Source organism: Loxodonta africana, chromosome 25 (assembly GCF_030014295.1).
Source record: "Loxodonta africana isolate mLoxAfr1 chromosome 25, mLoxAfr1.hap2, whole genome shotgun sequence".
In the NCBI taxonomy this organism is placed as follows: domain Eukaryota; kingdom Metazoa; phylum Chordata; class Mammalia; order Proboscidea; family Elephantidae; genus Loxodonta; species Loxodonta africana.
Window position 1 is genome coordinate 36086675 of NC_087366.1, and position 6429 is coordinate 36093103.

Here is a 6429-nt window from a genome sequence, read left to right on the forward strand (position 1 = left end):
GTAGACATGTCATTTCATTCCACATACTTCTATATGCATAGATATTTTCTTATAGCAGAATAAAAGAGGTACAAATCTAAAATCAAAACATTTAGATAAAAGGTCTACAATATTAAACTTGAGCTGGAAATATTTGTATGAACTCACTTGTTATTATCTCTTTGGAGAAAAGGTCTAGCAAAAGTGAAAACCCAGTAACAATGAGGGCCGCTAGCAGCTAGATCATGGTCACTAAATTTCATTTTTCATCAAGAAGAACCAGAGCTTCATGGATAAAAATGGCTTATCCCATGTATGGGACAAGAGATGTACGAGATGAACCTGAGATATCTTGTCATGCCAAAAAACAAGGATGTAATCAAACACTAATAGGATCATGACAGAATGGACACAAGAACCAACTTGAAGGGCCCCTGCTGGCCTAAGATGGCACAATTTTTGCATCAAGAGGAATAATGGATTTTTGCTTCCAACAAGATGGAGTAACAAGGTTCAGATTTATCCTCCCACCTGAAATAACAACAACAACAACAAAAAACAAAATATATGAAAGGATGGTTTTCAAGACTCTGGACATCAGGCAATGAAGGACAGTTATCCCTGAGAAATGTCAAACAAACAAGGTGTGCCCTACGATTGCCTCAGTTTAATGCCATGAGAGAGTGTCCAGGACACAGCACAGGGAGAGGGAACCCAGATGGAGCCTGCTGATTCTCAGAGTTCAATAACAAAGTGGGAGTCCGGGGAGGCGAAGGTGGCTAGAGTTCATAGAACATAGCATCAGAGGAGAAAAAGCAGCACTGACTTGAGTATTTTGGAGATCTACAGATATTTCTCCATGAGTTTCTCATAGGTGTGAAGAAGCCACCTGAGGCAGTGGAAAGAACCATCTGAAAGGATTAAAGGGAACAATATCTAGCACTCACACAGGGTTGGGAATAAGGCCCATTCCCACCAGACTGACTAGAAAATCACATGATTCACAGAGCTTGGACAGAGTACTCAGAAGTATCTGCCCTAATTACTGAGGAATAATTAGCCCTGGATAAATATTGCTCAGGTCCTGCCTAATAAATCTTAAAAGTAAGACCTGAAAGGATCAAACTATTTCCAAATAACTTAACTGCGTCCCAGAACAAAGCTCAGGAATATTTATAGTAAAACAAAAATATTCAGCACTCAACAAAGTAAAATTCACAATGCCTGGCATCCAATAAAATACTATTAGGCACACAAAGAAGCAGGAAAATAGGACACATAATGAGGAGAAAAATTAGTCAATTGGCACAGAGCTGACATAGATGCTAGAATTAGCAAAGACACTGAAGCAGTTATTATAATTGTATTCCATACATTCAAAAAGTTAAGATGAGACATGGAAAATACAAAAAAGATCTAAATCAAACCTCTAGAGATAAAAACTATAATATGTGTGGTGTAAAATACATTGGATGGGATTACCAATAGATCACCAGTTGTTGTCGAGTTGACTCTAACTCATGGCGACTGTATGCATTTCAGAGTAGAACTGTGCTCCCTGGGTTTTCATGGCTGTGATCTTTCAGAATCAGGTTGCCATACGTTTCTTCACAGGTGCCTCTGGGTGGATTCAAACCACTAACTTTTCAGTTAGCAGCTAAGCACTTAACCATTTGCACCACCCAGGGACTCTTAAGAGTAGATTAGACATTGAAAAAGGAAAAAAATTTGTGGACTTGAATAAAAACTATCCAAAATAAAACACACAGGAAAAAAAAAAGGAGGGTTTTTTTTTTTTTTTTAATGAAAAAAGCATTGGAGAGCTGTGAGACAGCTTCAAACGTTCTAATGTATGTATAATAGAAGTCTCCAAAGGATGAAGATGGGGACAGAAAATTATTTGAAAAATAATGGCCTATTTTCCCCCCAAATTTCATGAAAACTGTAAACCCACTGATCCAAAGAGTTCTACAACACCCAAGCACAAAAATTATGAAAAGAACTATACCACAGTACATCATAATCAAATTCCTCAAAACCAGTGATAAGAGAAAAATCCGAAAAGTAGCCAGAGAAAAAAAGGCATGATATGTGCAGAGGAATAAATATCAGGATGATAGCACAGGAAAAAATGCAACCAAAAAGACAATGGAGTAATAACCTTAAAGCACTGAAAGAAAAAACAAAACAAAACAAAATGTCCACCTAGAATTAAATACCCAGTGAGTATCTTTCAAAAATGAAAAGAAGATAAAAACTTTTTTTTAGACATACAAAAACTGAAAGGTTACCAACAGATAAAAAAAAAAAAAAAAAAAAAAAAAACACTGTAAAACATTTAAGAAATAAATAATAGCAATTTTACAAAAACTCTCCCAGAAGAGAAAGAAATATTTCCCGGTTTATTCTGACACCAACACTACTTTAATACCAAAACCAAACAAAGACAAGAAAACTACAGACCAATACCCCTCATAAACAGAAATGGAAAAAACAAAATTTTAGCAGATCAAAACAAACAAGATATAAAAAGAATATCAGAATCAAGTGAAGTTTATCTCAGGAATGCAGGGCTGGTTTAACGTTAGAAAATGAACCAATGTAATTCAGCATTTTAACTAACTAAAGAAAAAAAAACTGATCATTTCAATAGACACAGAAAAAGCATATGAAGAAAAATCTGATACCTACTTTTGATTTTTTAAAAAGAGCCAAACCTCTCAGCAAACTAGGAATAGAAGGGAATTTTTTTTTTTTTTTTAAAAAGAGAGTATATGAAAAACCTGCAGCTAATATTGTACTTCATAGTAAAAGATTGAATGTATTCCTCCTAAGATTAAGAAGAAGACAGGACTGTCTGCTCTTACCACTTCTATTCAAGATTGTGCTAGAAATGCAACGAGGAAGAAAAAGAAATAAAACACACCCATATTGGCAAGGAAGAAGTAAAGCTGTCTTTATTCTTTGTGACATAATCATCTATGTAAAAAACGTTATGATTTCTACAAAAATGCTGTTACCGCTAATAAATGAGTTTAGAAAGGTTATAGGATACAGGGTCAGTATACAAAAATCGTATTTCTATGAGTAACAAACTATTGAAAATGATTTGTACTCGAAAACTAAACTAAAGGTTGGTGGTTCAAACCCACCCTCTGATGCCACAGAAGAAAGGCCTGACGACCTGCTTCTGTAAAGATTACAGCCCACCCACCCAACCCCCCCCCAAAAAAAAACCCCTATGGAGCTGTTTAACTTGGAATCTACTTGACAGCAATGGGTTTTGTTTTTGGTTTATTGTGTTCATGGGCCAGAAGATTCAATATTGTGAAGATGTCAATTTTTCCCAAGTTGATCTATAGATTCAATGTCATCCCAATCAAAATCCCAGTAGTTTCCTTTGTAGAAATTGAAAAGCTAATTCTAAAATTTATATGGAAACTCAAGAAACCTAAAACTACTAAAACAACTTTGAAAAAGAAATACAAAGTTGGAGGACAGACCACCTAATTTTAAGACTTATTATAAAACTATTGTAATCAAGCCAATGTGGTATTGGTGTAAAAGATTGACAAGGATAAAAACAATTCAGTGGAGAAAGGGTTGTCTTTTCAACAAATAATACTGGAACAAGTAGATACCCATAAGCAAAAAACAAACAAAAAACTTAGATGGATGCCTCACACCATATACAAAAATTAACTTAAAGTGGATCATAGACCTAAATGTAAAACATAAAACTATAACACACCTAGGGAAAAAACAAGAAAAAGAATCTTTGTCACCTTGGGTTAGGCAAAGATTTCTTAGATACAGCACTAACAGCACAATCCATGACAGAAAAAAGGACAAAGTAAACTTTATCAAAATTCAAAATTCTACTCTTTGAAAGACATTGTTAAGGAAATGAAATGACAAATCACAGACTGGGAGAAAATATTTTTAAAGAATGTATTTGTAAAGGACGTGCACATAGAATACATAAAAAAAAAAAAAAGAATCTCAAAACTCTGCAATAAGAAAACTAACAATTCAATAAAAACTAGGGAAATATTTAGATGTCACAAAAGAAGATGTACCCTTAGCAAATAAGCACATGAAAAGATGCTCAATATTATTGTTATTAAGAAAATTACAAGCACAATAAAGTACATATGCACACCTATTAAAAAAAAAAATACGATGGTTAAAATAAAGAAGTCTGACCATACTAAATGTTGGCAAGGATGTGGAGGAACTGGAACTCTCATAGTCAGCTGATGGAATATAAAATGGTACAACCAATTTGGAAAACAATTTGGCAGCCTTTAAAAAGTTAGATATTGTACAGACTTACTGTCTGGTCTAACCATTCCATTCCTAGGTGTTTACCCAAGAGAAATCAAAGTCTCTGTCTACACAAAGACTTACATATAAATGTTCTTAGCAACTTTATTCGTAGTAGCCACAAACTGGAAACAATCCAAATACCCATCAACAGATAAATGGCTAAACAAAGTGTAGCACATCCATACAATGGTATACTGTTGTTGTTAGGTGCCATTGAGTCGGTTCCAACTCATAGCGACCCTATGCACGACAGAACCAAACACTGCCTGGTCCTGAGCCATCCTTACAATCGTTGTTATGCTTGAGCTCGTTGTTGCAGCCACTGTGTCAATCCACCTTGTTGAGGGTCTTCCTCTTTTCCACTGACTCTGTACTCTGCCAAGCATGATGTCCTTCTCCAGGGACTGATCCTTCCTGACAACACGTCCAAAATATGTAAGACACAGTCTCACCATCCTTGCTTCTAAGGAGCATTCTGGGTGTACTTCTTCTAAGACAGATTTGTTCATTCTTTTAGCAGTCCATGGTATATTCAATATTCTTTGCCAACACCGCCATTCGAAGGCATCAATTCTTCAGTCTTCCTTATTCATTGTCCAGCTTTCATATGCATATGATGTGATTGAAAATACCATGGCTTGGGTCAGACATCTTCAAGGTGACATCTTTGCTCTTCAACGCTTTAAAGAGGTCCTTTGCAGCAGATTTACCCAACGCAATGCATCTTTTGATTTCTTGATTGCCGCTTCCATGGCTGTTGATTGTGGATCCAAGAAAATGAAATCCTTGACAACTTCAATCTTTTCTCCGTTTATCATGATGTTGCTCATTGGTTCAGTTGTGATTATTTTTGTTTTCTTTATTTTGAGGTGCAATCCATACTGAAGGCTGTGGTCTTTGATCTTCATCAGTAAGTGCTTCAAATCCTCTTCACTTTCAGCAAGCAAGGTTGTGTCATTTGCTTAACACAGGTTGTTAGTGAGTCCTCCTCCAATCCTGATGCCCCGTTCTTCTTCATATAGTCCAGCTTCTCATATTATTTGCTCAGCATACAGATTGAATATGTATGGTGAAAGAATACAACCCTGACGCACACCTTTCCTGACTTTAAACCAATCAGCATCCCCTTGTTCTGTCCAAACAACTGCCTCTTGATCTATGTAAAGGTTCCTCATGAGCACAATTAAGGGTTCTGGAATTCTCATTCTTCACAATGCTATCCATAATTTGTTATGATCCACACAGTCGAATGCCTTTGCATAGTCAATAAAACACAGGTAAACATCCCTCTGGTATTCTCTTTCAGCCAGGGTCCATCTGACATCAGCAATGATATCCCTGGTTCCACGTCCTCTTCTGAAACCAGCCTGAATTTCTGGCAGTTCCCTGTCAATGGTATACTACTCAACAATAAAATGTATTGATGCATGCAACAACATGGATGAATCTCAAAATAATTATGCAGAGTAAAAGAAGTCTGATAAAAACAATAGGTACTGTATAACTTTTTAAATATTTCTGTTTAAACAGAAAACAGGTCAGCGGTTGCCTAGGGGTGCAGTTCAGGGGAGGGGCAGGTAAGAGGGATTACAATGGGGAACAAGGAAACTTTGGGGGGTGATGGATATATTTACAATCTTGACTGTGGCTTTATGACTGTATACATATGTCAAAACTTATCAAAATGCACACTGTAAATATGTGAAGTTTATTGAATATAAGTTGTTTAAAAGATTCTAAAAAAAAAGAATAATGATGACAATTTAAACTCATAAAATATATAAAAATTCATGTGTTTATAGTGATAAGAAAAACATACTGGTAGCCACTAGAAGTTACTAAAGGTACCTTTTATAAGTATTCTGAAAATTGATAAGGAAGGAGAAAAGTCAAGCCTTCATAGTGACCTTTCTTTGAATGTTCTGAAATAGTCGATAAGGAGAAATTTTTCTTGGTAGAAGAACTCCAGCTAATAAATGCAAATGGAGTCATAGAGTTAGATCACTTGCAGTCCCTGATGGAACCAGGCAGTGATTATCCATACATGCTAAAACCACTAGGTAAAAAACTGATGGAGAATTTTAAAGTGACAGAATAAGTCCAGGCACCATTTGAACCCAC